The sequence below is a fragment of the Taudactylus pleione genome, unplaced genomic scaffold (genome assembly GCF_031769625.1).
Source record: "Taudactylus pleione unplaced genomic scaffold, aTauple2 ptg000397bl, whole genome shotgun sequence".
In the NCBI taxonomy this organism is placed as follows: domain Eukaryota; kingdom Metazoa; phylum Chordata; class Amphibia; order Anura; family Myobatrachidae; genus Taudactylus; species Taudactylus pleione.
Window position 1 is genome coordinate 7616644 of NW_028284799.1, and position 13451 is coordinate 7630094.

General features: G+C 47.2%; 1 protein-coding gene across 1 annotated transcript in view; it reads left to right on the forward strand.

The window, feature by feature from the left end:
* The first annotated feature begins 12087 nt into the window (after window positions 1–12087).
* Window positions 12088–13451, forward strand: part of POR (cytochrome p450 oxidoreductase) — a 79927-nt gene continuing 78563 nt past the window's right edge. Inside the window, exons 1-2 of the mRNA XM_088446392.1 lie at window positions 12088–12383; window positions 12893–12943. The gene's annotated coding sequence lies outside the window, so the exon portion shown is untranslated. The remainder of the gene's footprint in view (window positions 12384–12892; window positions 12944–13451) is intronic.

Here is a 13451-nt window from a genome sequence, read left to right on the forward strand (position 1 = left end):
GGGACCGTAACAGCAGGCAGACTAAGAGAAGAACAGAATTGGGGCAGTTCAGCAGGTTCTCGAAGAATATGAAGCTTCCCCTCATGCATCACTTGTATACTTAGCGGAAAGCCCCAGCAGAATTTAATGTCCCGCTTGTGTAATTCCTCTGTGAGTGGGCGGAGGAGGCGCCTCTGTTGAAGCGTTGACCACGAGAGGTCCTGGAAAATCTGTACTGAACATCCATTGAAGTCGATCTCTTTAGTTTATCTGGCTTCTCGTAGAATTTGCTCCTTCACCGTATAGTAGTGCAGTTGACATATAATGTCTCTGGGTTTTTCAGAGGGCATACCCTTAGGGCGCAAAGCCCTATGAGCTCGGTCAAATTGGATCCTAGTATCCGGGTCAACATGCAGAAGTTCATTAAATATTTTAGTGAGAGCATCTTCAATTCCCGACTGGGTAATATCTTCGGGGACCCCACGGATCCGCAAATTGTTACGTCTACCCCTGTTGTCAACATCATCCAATCTACGCTGCATTTCCAACAATATACGAGAGTGGCGAGAGAGCAAAACGTTGCAGTTGCCAAGCTGGGTATCGACGGAATCCACGTGATCTTCCAAGGAAACCACTGTCTCTGCTACGTGAGGTCCGAACGGATGGAGGAGATGTGAGTCTGGACTGTTTCCTGAATTCTTTGTTCCAATAATTGTAGATCCTGTTGAATATCCTGTCGAGTCGGCAAGGACCGTATATGTTGCAGAATCTCCCCAATATCGGATGAATTAACAGGAACAAGTGGAGTAAGATGGGGTGAATGAGACTGCGGGGTAGAGCCTCCATCAGAGCTCCCTGAAGCCATATGTGGAGAGGTAGGACCTGGAGGAGTACCAGTCGCTGATGTGGAAATGCCAAATAAAGTATGGAACGCAGTGTTAGGTGGAGGTTTAACTGGAGTGGCAGCAGGGCGTTTAGCAATACTGTGTCTCCCCATGAGGGAACATATCAGAGCAAATTGATGTAGTAAGGAAAAGATGGATAACTAGGCATAGCAGAAAATGGGTGTCATATTACACTTTCCCCTCAGTGCCTTATATTTATATCATGGCTAAGGCTGTCAGGACACGCATTTGAAGGCTTAGTGTCCACTGAGTGCAGGGAGGACACAGATCTTACACAGAAGAAAGCTCCTCCAAGGAAAGATAATAGTGAGTGTCTTATTTACCTTATCCCTGTAAGAGGCAGGCCAGTAACATCAGGAGCCTGTATAGGGCAAAGCAGGCTGGTCAGAGACACAGGCAGGACAGTAGGACAGCCTGGTCAACCCTCAGATGCACTCCCCCTCCACTCCTTGTCTTATCCAGAGACCGCTATGGGAGAAGGGAGGCCTCAAGATGGCCGCCTCCCGCGATTCGCGGCAACAAGCGCAGACGCCTCCACCGGAGTCTCACCTAGGGTCCTGGCACGGCTGAGCAGGCCTGCAGAGCGGTGAGAAGTCGTGGCGATGAGGAGCGTCCGCCGTGGCAGCACAGGCCCAGGAAGCGGCGGCAGAGTCCAAAATTTAGCCCGCGGCTTCTGGAAGTAAGGTAGGCCGTGGGGTCTCCGGAGCCACAATTCCGTCCACGGAGCTCGGACGGGAGGAGAGCAGACCCACAAGGGACCAGGTAGGGGCAGAGGACCCTCAGAATCAACGGGGTCTGTATGTTAGAGGGACTGTCCCGGGAGCAGTGCAGGGACACGTCCGATCTGCCTGACAGCTAGGCCATGCCCCCCCCACTAGACATTTTATGTGAGCGATTGAATGATATCGTTATCGTTCATAAATCGTTTGCAAATCGTTTGTATAAATGTCTTAAACGACCAGCAATGAGCGTGCCTGCTGGTCTATCATCGTGCAAATATGCTGGACAATCTGACAATAACGTCAGGTTCAGCATGTTTGCAGATGATTGATGAGCCTGCACTGAACGACTGCTCGTTCAGTGCAGGCTCATCACAGACTGACAAACGACTGCACGATTACAATGTCGTAATCATGCAGTCGTTTTCATGTCTGCTAGTGGATGGGCACCTAAACAGTGCTCCACACATCTAATCAACTTTTTATCAGACCAGCCAACCTGCTGACTTTTTTATCAGACCAGCCAACTTCTGATGTCACAGAAGTGCCAACCTCTGATGTCACAGAAGTAGGTGGACAGTGGGTCTCATAGACCCGTTCGCAAGCGCTATGCGCTCGCAAGCGGGTCGATGTTTGTGCATTGCACAAGCCCCATAGCGAGTGAAAAATTCACTCGCTCTGGGGCTTGCTACAAATGGGGCGGTTGTCGATATTGATCGTCAGCTCGCCCCGTTTTGTAGGCTGGGTGGGGGGGGGTGGCTGGACAAACGGAGGCGTTCCCACAGCTTAGCGAGCAGCCAGGAGGCCGGCTTTTAAAAAAAAAAAGCGGTCGCCCTCATTCAGAGCGAGCGGCTCTGAATGAGGGCCAGTGTCTGCCTACTTCTGCATGTTTTGAATATATATATTTGGGGTTTTACGTATTTATCTGTAGCTGATTTAAACACATGAAGTGCAGTTGCTCTCTTTCTGGATAAATTTAGGTATTGACATTAGGTGAGCCTATTTTAATGTGCAGGGTGGCTGTGTAAGGTGGTCAGAGGACCTGATTCATTAAGGATCGCAGCTCCATAATCGCACGCAGATCTGGTGCAAAAAATATGCTAAAGAAAGCTATCGCATTGCCAGCATAGACGCCCACTGACTCCCATTACCGATATCTCACATCCGTAATACCTTGCAAACCTCCATAAACATCGGTAACACCAAGTACAATCGACCCCTCACGCAGAATTACAGCAGCCCTGACCTTACTTGATAGTGTTCTCGTTTTTTACAGAGATATAGAAAAAATAGAAAACAATAATATCGTATAATAATAACGTAAAGGAATTTTGTTCTCATAGAATGTAGATGTACACTCACATATTTTATGGTGATTAATAGATGTTGGACCATGGTAAAAGTTGGTCCAACGTCTATTAATCACCACAAAAGGGTGAGTGTACATCTACATTCTATGAAAATAAAATTCCTTTATGTTATTATACAATATTGTTGTTTTCTATTTTTTATATATCTCTAAAAACAGAGAACACTATCAGAAACACTTAAATTTAGAATAGATCAAGATAGCGCTGGAACTACTTTCCAATTCCAAATATTTCTCATGAGGGGCCTTGTTGAAAAGCTTCGATTGCTTCTGGCTGTACATCTGGATCTACTGTTTGATCTGTAAACGAACTTGGCACCAGTCACACGTACTCTTAATTCTTATTTAGAAATTGCTAATCTCGTTGCACATAGTGAGTACTCTGTGTAGACTGTGTATGCAATCGCAATAGCTGATTTATGCACGCCCACACGACACCATTCAAACGGACAGACACGCCTGTGTTTCTTCACCCCCCCCCATGTCACCACCAAATGTTCACTGCCTGTCAATCACTCTGTGATGGCTCTGCATTATCTGCTTGATTGCAGTGGTGCCCTCGCGGAGTGATGCTTACGCATGCGCAGTACACAACAATCGGCCAACTGTTGTAATCCTTAATTAATCAGGCCCAGGGCCCCATTCCAGCACCCGGCGGAACAACTGGTTAGGGTGGTCTACGCCTCATTCACTCAGCTCAGCAGTACATCCCCTAACCTCCCAACATTATCAGTGGGCAAGGGGTAATTTATAATTAACTTCAGTACAGTATTACAAATTATTGTAATCCAACCACCCCTCCCGGCGAAAACAATTGAATCGCCCCCAATGTGTCAACCAACAGTGGGTCTGAGTCAGAGATGGGCGCAGATGCATCAGCTTCTTTTGGCTGTTGCCCATCTGTGACTTTATGCAAATGGCGTTAAAAAGCTCTTCCCTAGTGTACATTTATGCATAGGATTGTGGAAGGACTGAGATGCCCACTGATAGCATTGGTTGACGCTGTAATGCCACCTGATGCAGATGTAGCATTTGAGTATGACCTTCAAATTGCCTGGTTGAGCGTCTGTATGCAAAAAAAATGTGTAATTGCTGCAATCAATAAAATGTTGCCAAGGCAAGAGTGCAGGGCCATAATAAGGAGTGTGTTCATTTTACACTGTCGCCCAGTGTGCATGGTCGCCATGTCCCAACAGCTCACTTTCCAGCTTGCGGTGTGTCTGAAGAGGTATTCCACTACATAGAAGGGCACAGACTGCATATACACACTGCCTGGGTAAGAGTTAACTCAGCAATTCACAGAGAGACAGTCTTTGCCAACATGCCTAGTGGAACTATGAAGGTATATACAGTACACCCCCCGCCTTTGTATGCAGCAAGGGTTAAAAATAGGTTTAGCACTGTCAGCTATCACAGTGCTGTTCCCTCGATCCAGGAGCATCAGCACAGGGCTAAGTCTGCTCTCAGTCCATCAGACTCCTCTCACAGCCCGGCAGCAGCAGCTTTTTACAGGGAAGCTGTAATCTCTCCCTCGACGTCTGCAAATGACAGCTGCCACAAACACACGACCAGGAGTGGACGGGCACAGAGAAGTGCACTGAAGAATGGGGCACTGCAGGGAGCCTGTCCGGTTTTTACCGAATCCACCAGGCAGTGATGGATGGCTGGATTTGCTGCGTCTCCTGCCGGCTCCGGTTCCACAGATACCGCCAATCCCAGGATGGCAGAGGCAGCAGCCCGGGAGTGATGGACTCCCGCTCCACCGATGCTGCCAATCCCAGGATGAAGGGGTCTATAGCCCTACAGTGATGGACTGCCGCTGATCCAAAAGTAGGTGGCCAGAGTCTGTCTACTTATTGTTCTAGTGTAGGGGGAAATTCCTACACTAGAACGATTAGTTGGGAAGAATCAAACAAGTTTGATTTATACAACTAGTTGGAAAGACTGTTTTTGGCCATGTGGGAACAAGTGAATGATTATCATTTGCTCCCACACACTGCCCAACTATAGTTATTGTCCTGATATATGACCTAGACTAGACTAAAAGCACAGGATTGACATTTCAATTATCATGACATTAAATCAGTGTCTACATGGTTAATGTCAACATTACAACCATGTTGATATTCTCATGTCCATATAATGAATGTGGACATTGAATGTGGACATTGTGAACATTGACAAAATATACCAAATTCGATACAATGGCATGTTTGAGAAAGCCCCGATTTTGAGGGGCGAAACGCGTCAGTGGACTCCCATCATTGGATACCATCATTCCTATACGAACTGACCGCTCGATTGCATAACGGTAATCACGGAGGCGGCTATCCACAGACGGGAGCGCTGTGTGGACGGCAGGCTAGTGGACATCAACGGGAGACATATGTGCTTGCTGGAGCAATATCAGGGCCTGATTCAGAGCCGGACGCTATTTGCGCTCGCTTATTCAGAAAAAGGGGCCGGCTATTTAAATTGAGTGCTCGCTCTTTGCGGTCTGTTGACGCCTCTATGTCAGAGCAAGCGAACGAAACATGCGCTCGCTATTTTGAAAAGACGCCCCCTGGCCGCTCGCATCATACGTCATCTCCGCTATTTATTAGATTAATCGAGTACATCGAAAGGCGTCTGAACTGCTCGCAGTGCTTGTGTTTGGATTTTCCTACCGCAATCATGCGAACAGTTCAGGCTAAGAGACAACCAAGTGACGTGGCCGATGACACTGCTTTGTTAATTATGCACACCCTTAAAACGCCCGTTTTGACCGTTTGGCACGCCTGCGTTCGGATCTCCACTCCCTGTTTTCAAGCACCTTCCCCTGTTACCACCCACAAACGCCTCATCCTGTCACTCAAATTAGCAGGCACTCGCAATTTTGCAAACACACGTTTTCCAACCGCACTGACTGGTTGGCGCATGCGCATTACGACCCATACGCAGATGTGCGAACATCGCTCGGAGCGAACGCTTACGAGCGGCTCTGAATCAGGCCCTCAGTCCAGTCCCAGCAGCCGTCTCACTTACCTGGGAAGCCGTCACTGACTGCACACCCCAGTGTGCACCTCTTCACACAGTCACAGCCAGCCCAGCTCCGATGACCGCTTGTCACATTTGGAAAGCTGGTTTCAATTAAGCCGTTTCATCACCGCTACACACGGCTAAGGACAGGTACTCTCTAGAATAAACAGCCATATAACTGGCCATATATTATAGACGTGACATTACCTGTCTGGATATTAACTGGGAATCCTAATTGGAACGACACCCAGAACTGGGTGTAATAGGGTTTCTAATTGACTCTATTCGTTCACTATATTTGAATGTGTCTAATCTATGAACATTGTTTCAATGTAGATAACAATACACACTAGGATATTATTGTCTTCAAGAGTATTATACAATTTTTTATCTATTTTCTAATTTTTTTCATTTATTTACTTTGCAATTGTGGGTAAAATGTTTTTTACTTGGTATTTGAGTTTTCTATAGAATAAAGAAAATCATTTTTTATATATTTTATAATTATTGTTGGAGCCATGACTGGATGAGTGGATTCTGCTATTTCACAATAGGAGCACAATTAGCTCAGTCTGAGTTTTCATTTAGTAATGTTTTATGGTGATGCAGAACATCTGACTGTGCACCACAATCCTCTTCTTCCAGCTTTGCACTTCATGTACCTGAGCAGAAAGAACTAATGTTCAATAAACACATTCACCTCACCACATTAATTCAGCCCAGTAATGAGGGAACGATGTAGAAATAACATAAACCATGGGGTCAATCCAAACAGTTGCAAGTTACCGTTTTCTGTACAAATTCATTTTTCAATCCAATTAGCAACTCGCATTGAAGCAGTCAGAGTAAACTTGCATTTTTCCGTTCGCACTCCCTCGGGGTGAGAGATGGTAGGGAAAATGTTTAAGGTTAAAATGTTGGGACACCGTGCACAACGCCTTGGACACCCCTCAATGACTAATTAGGCAATTGGAAGTTTCCAGTTAGCTTAAATAGTCCAATAATTATATTTCATTTTTGGGGTGTAAAATTAAATGGCCTCAAATTACCCCCAAAACAACTATTTTGTGGCTTTATGCACCCCAAATTTAATTTATCTATCCTTTTAAATAATGCCTTTTATAATTTCTTTACAATTTTTTTAGTCACCTCTAAGTACCCCAAATGCATCTCTTTTTCTACTTTTTTTTTTTTGCATTTTTTATTTTTTTCATATAAAAGTAAAAAAATTATTTTTATCATTTTACTTTTTTTTTATTGCACAAATAAGCCATTTAACAGTTTAAAAAGCACCAGTACTTTCCTTATGTCCACCAACTGCCTTCTGTATGGTTCTGCAAACAAAATGGTCAATATTGGAATCTAGGAAGGACACCCCACTTTTCCATGCACTTCTCACATCGCATTTGGCTTACAATACGCAACCCCCCTGCTGCCAGTACCGTGAATAGGCATTTTTTAATTGTATTGGAGAATTCTAGGCAGAGCCGGATTTAGACCTCATGAGGCCCTAGGCAAGATCCACGTATGGGGCCCCCCTCACTCAAACAATCCTGTGCATATATTACACTAGGTATCGATATAATATATATATATTATGACGCATATTTAAATTATGTGATCGCACTGCGTCACGTAAGGACGCCCTCTATGTCTTAGCGAGCTACGGCACTGAGCGCTCGCAAGTGTGTTAAGACGCCCCCTTTCCCCCCGCAACAAATGTCATCTCCTGGGATTGTTGGATGAATCAGTAACATCGAGAGGCATCGGAGCTGATCGCAGCCCTTGAGGTAGCTTTACCCCACCGCAAGCACTTCGATCAGTGCTGGCTGAAATACATGGAGGTGACGTGTACAATGACGCTACTTTGCTAATTATGCACGCCCTTTAAACGGCGTTTTGTTGGCCTGACACGCCTGCGTTCGCAAAAACACTCCCCCGTTACAAGCACCTTCCCCTGTTATCCACCCACAAACGGCACTATCTGTCACTCAAAGTAGCAGGCAGTCTGTGTGCTATGAGCGCACAATTTCCCATCGCTGAGACTGCGAATTGGATGCATGCGCATTGAGCAACAATCGCCCCGGCAGCGAGTGATCGCTCCTTAGCGACCGGGTCTGAATCAGGCCCAGCACGGACATGGCAAGGGGGCAGAGGTGCAAATAGAGAGAGGCACACTTAAGTAAAGGACACAGATGGGATAGGAGCAGAGTCAAAAATGGGAAGCGGGCAGAGGCAGAGATGGAGAGGGGGCAAAGGCACAGGTATGGGGGAACAGGGGCACAGATATGGACACATATGGGGAGAGTACAGAGATAGAAATTTGGGGAGGGGGGAGACAGAAGTAGGATTCATGAATATTACAGGGGACAGCAGGGCAGATTGTATAGGAGGGGGACAGAGCAGGATTCAGCAATAGTACAGGGGACAGATTGTAGAGGAGGGGGAGGGGAGGGCAGAGGCAGGATTTAGGTATAGTACAGGGGACAATGGGGCAGATTGTATAGGAGGGAGGGATGGGGCAGAGGTACCTCTGTGTGTGCACCGCAGCTGCTCTCTCACATTTCCTTCCTCAGTGCAGTGCACACATTATCTGGCCAATGAGAGCAGGGGGAGGAGAGCTGAGGGTGGAGCAACTATGGAGGCAGAGGTGATTGAAGTAACTAATTTGATAGGGTCCTGAGAGGGGAACCTGTCTGTGAGGGGGGCCAGTACTCCTACCTTTATTATATAAGCTGGTCCTCCTGCAGCTGCTCCTGATCACAGTAATAGAAGCAGGACACTGATCATGCAGCGCTGCCCGGAGAGTTCATTAATAAATGAGTCATCACACACTGCTGAGCAGTGTATGATGACTCATTCATAGAACTCTCCGGCCAGCACTTAGCAGCCTCAGCTGTCCTGTATGAGGGCAATAAATTAGCAATTAACTCTGCTTGCCAGCGTCCGGGCCCCTCACCTGTCCGGGCCCGGTACAGGAGTACTGGCTGTCCCCCCTTGATGGCGGCCCTGGATGTGGGTATCTGGTATGCCCACATACCAGATACCCACATCATATTTTATACATGCATCGGTCGAAATGCCAACCGCCGACTTCCCAACTGTGAAATCCCGGCATGGGACTAATGATAGGCGTCGAAATCCCGACGCCTATCATCTCCACGACGAAATCCCAATGCCCCCGGCATACCGAACAAAGGTAAGGCGGGCATCGGGAGCAGATAGCCGTGGGGGGGGAGGGTTAGGTTTAGGGGCTCCCAGGGGGACTTAGGGTTAGACACTACCGTGGGAGGGTTAGGCTAGGGGAAGGGGGGGTTAGGCACCCCCCCGGGTGGGTTAGGTTTAGTGTGCGGGCAGGGGGGGTTGGGTTTAGGCAACCCTGTGGGGAGGTTAGGGTTAGGGGGAGTGGGGGAGATGGTTAGGGATACTTAAAAGTTAAAATATTTACCTTGTAGGGGATCTTCAGTCTTATTATATTAGTGTATTACATCCGCTATTACAGTGTTAATGTTCACAATATATATATGTCATCTTGTAATAAATATATGAGTGTGAATGTATATATATATATATATATATATATATATATATTTCGATATAAAAATGTGTGTGCATATAAATATATACAGGGGGTAGGTGAGAAGGAAAGGGGCATCAACAGAGGTGGACTTGAGGAGAGTGGGACAAACAGAGAGAGAGACAGGAGGAAAGAGGGGGACAAAGAGGGAGATGAAAGGAATGGGGGAAGAACATGGTGAGACAAAAGGAAACTAAGAAGAACAGAGGGATACGGGAGAAGGTGGAGAACAGAAAATAAACACCTACACAATAGCTAGTGCCTCAGCTTATATATATATATATATATATATATATATATTATAGTGCAGTTTATAACTTACCCAAACTGCTGTTTCATAGGCAAAAGATCATTGAAAATACAGAGGAGGCTGGCTACACTGCGGGGGGATTGGGGAGGCTGCAATAGAGGAGTCTGGCAGCACTTAGTGTGACTGCATGGGCTAGCTGTAGCAGGGTAGGCAGCAGGGGGGGTTTAGGGGGGTTGTTTGGTTGGAGTAGGCTGACTAGATCAGCGCATGCTGCAGGGAGGGGGGGGCTGGCTACAGTGCGGGTGAGTTGGGAAGGGAGGTTGGCTACAGTGCGGTGTCGGGAGGCGGGACTGGCTGGCTATAGAGCGGGTGAATCAGGAGGGGGGGGCTGGCTACAGTACGGGTAAGTCAGGAGGGGGGGCTGGCTACAGTGATGTCGGGAGGTGGGACTGGCTAGCCACAGTGCAGGTGAATCAGGAGGGAGGGGCTGGCTACAGTGCAGTGTCGGGAGGGGAGACTGGCTGGCTACAGTGTGGTGTCGGGAGTGGGGACTGGCTGGCTACAGTGCGGGTGAGTCAGGAGGGGGGGCTTGGCTACAGAGCGAGTGGGTCGGGATGTGGAGTTTGGGCAGAGGAGACTGGCAGTACTCATATAGAGGTGGAGTTGATTGCAGGTACTGCGCTCGCTGCAGTGGTTCCACGGGCTCCCAGCTGAAGGCAACTCCGCCTCCAAGTCCTCCTCCCCCAGCATTTTAGAGGCAGGGGAGGATCCCGACAGTACTGTGTGTGTGTGAGACCTCCCCTCGGCCAGGGCCAGCAGCAGGAGTTGAAGAGCTGCAGGTTATCCTCTCCAGGGCCGGATTTTGGGGATGCCCGGACACGGCCCCTTAGGACCTGGCGGGTGCATAGGTTGCCTAATGGTAAATCCGGCCCTGATTCTAGGGTACGCGCATTCATGTGAAGCCTGTGAGCTTCATGAAACATACTTGCAACTCTCACCTAGGCCCGGTCTCAATTAGAGGCGAAAAGCTGCTATCGGTGAAAAGTTTTCGCCTGTTTCGGAAGTATCGCCCTATTCAATTCCCGGGAGTTTTTGCCTAGGCGAAAACTCCATATGCAAATACAGGCGAAAAAGTTTCTCCATCAAAAGGCAGGAGAAAAGTGCAAAATCCATATTTCTTGGTTACAAATGTGGGGACTTGCTTCAGAACCCTTTGGACTTCCCCCTTATGACTAATTAGCTAAAACATTTTTTTATTTTAATTCACCCCAAAAAAGACGTGTCATTTTTGGGGCAAAAATGAAAAGTGTTGGAAAATGGGTCTAAAGTACTGGGACAGGTATTTTGGAGGGCTGTATGGATGGGGCAGGTGTTTTTTGGATTGCAGGTGGCTGCAACAGGTATTTTTTTATTTAACTCTGCACATTATAGCCACCAAAATATACTAGTACCCATTTTGATGTATCCCCTATTTAACTGCAGCAATTATTTCCTCCCCCCACCAAAAAAAAAAAGCTGTCCATCATTTTTCCACACCTATGTTATGTTATTACTACACTTCTATATTGATTCCTCGGGTGAGTTATGCTTTATTGGGGGTACATACTGATTCCCCCCTCAAAAAATTACCTTTTCGCCAGTTCCGCTATTCGCTGCATTCGCCAATATGCGTTTTTGCCTGTTTTACAATTGAATAGGGCGAATGAAGGTGTGCTGATTAAGTGGGCAAAAACTTTGCTTCAAAACACGCAAATAAAGCAAAAACATTACGCTTTTTGCCAATCTCGGCTTTTTGCAGCTAATTGAATCCGGCCCTTAATTTGGATGACGTCAGGGTACAAAAACTGAAGGGGATCTATCCATTTCCAAATTGGGGGGAGATTGACCCCCATGAGTTACAATTGTTGCTGCTTATTTGGACACATCATTCATCATCCGATTAGCAGTGCTGAAGTAACATGAGTCTAACAGCGGCTGAGCGGCACCGCACCCTTCCATAGCGTGTTACCTCCCCCCAGGTGGCAGGGTGCCATTACTCGGGTTGCACAGTATTGCAGCACGTAACCATCCGCACGTCGCGAGATATTGCACAACACACTGGTGATTGCTCCCCCCCCCACTCCGGCCCTTACTGTCACCTCTGCCCAACTTCTTCTTCTTCTAGTGTGACGTCACTCTCATTCCACCGGCTCTCCCGCAGACCAATCACAGTACAGCGGTGAAGTGGGCGGGTTCAGGATCGTACCAACGCGATCGGGGCCTGTAGGGGGGGATGGCGCCTGCTGTGCTCTCTATATTCTCTCCCATTAAGCGGCTACCTGTGTGTTCCCCGTGGTTGGAGGAACGTGCTCTGTGTTGGTAATAACCGCGGTACCGCCACAGCACAGTGTTCCGTGCGGCGACTACACTGACATTTCATGACTGCCAGCTGTCGGACACCCCTGTTTCTCTGTTAGGGAGTTGGCGGCGGCCCTCAGTCAGCTGACGTACTAGTGGTGTCAGGCCGGGGTACAGAGATCATTGTCCTTCTTTCTGATACCTGGCGGTGTGGCGAGCACAGGTGCCGGTAAGTGGGCAGACGCGACTCGTTCAGTGACTTTCACGCGCAAAGCCAGCTCTCGTTGTCAGGGAAACGCGACCCCTGCCAGGCCAGTCACGTGTCGCCGCAGGGTCCTAGCACCGGCGCTGTTGTCAGCAGAGATTGAGAGTGACTATAACACTCTGACAGCCCTCACGGGAGATCAGCAGCAGCCTGAGAGACGTGATTTGCAGCACTTTGAAAATTGATGAGAAAACAAGGCCACCTATCATTGTCAGTATGAGTCCCCAGGGCATGCTCCGCTGGGTCATTAACATTGATCATACACCCATCTATCTATCATATTAAAAAATGGAGTCCTGGCATTATTTTATTGGTTAAACAATATACCCCAACAACATGGATAAGAGTGCTGCCAGTGATAATAATATGCATGGTGCTGCACAGCCCTATAGAGTCCCAAAGTTCTTGCTGTTGATGGTACTTCTGCTTATAAAATGTTGGTGTCAGGAAGATGTTCAATTCTTGTCTTACAGGAGGAGAGCACCACTGACTTCTATACCATTCAGAGGAAACAGATAGTGGAGGTAAACGGTCCTTTTAAAATTGTGGTAAATTAACTGTAAATTGTGTAAATAAATAAATCAGTTTGTTGCCCCCCTTTGGCAAGAAATTAGGTAAAACTGGTGGAATATTTCTTATAGTATATGGAATAGGGTTACCACCATTTAAAGGCCAATTACATGCACTTTCTGCTGCTTCCACCTAAAAGAATCCTCCCCCTTTGACCACACTGACTGCTGGTTGGTGACCTTGGTAGATGGCTCTGATGGCTTATCATTCTGCTTATTTTGTAGAGTGCAGCTGGTGGTTGTATGGAATGTAATAAAATCTGCAGTGACGTGTTGTATGTGGGATTTTCATGTTTCCGGGTTTTATCTCTCAAAGCCTTTAAATGTTTTCAAGATCTGCAAAGTGAGATTACAGGTGCATATACAACCAGCAGTGTGTATTGTGGGCCTTTACATCTGGTTTTGTTTTCAGTATCTCACATGTGTTAGTGTCAGTGACTATGAGGTACATAATGTGCATTGA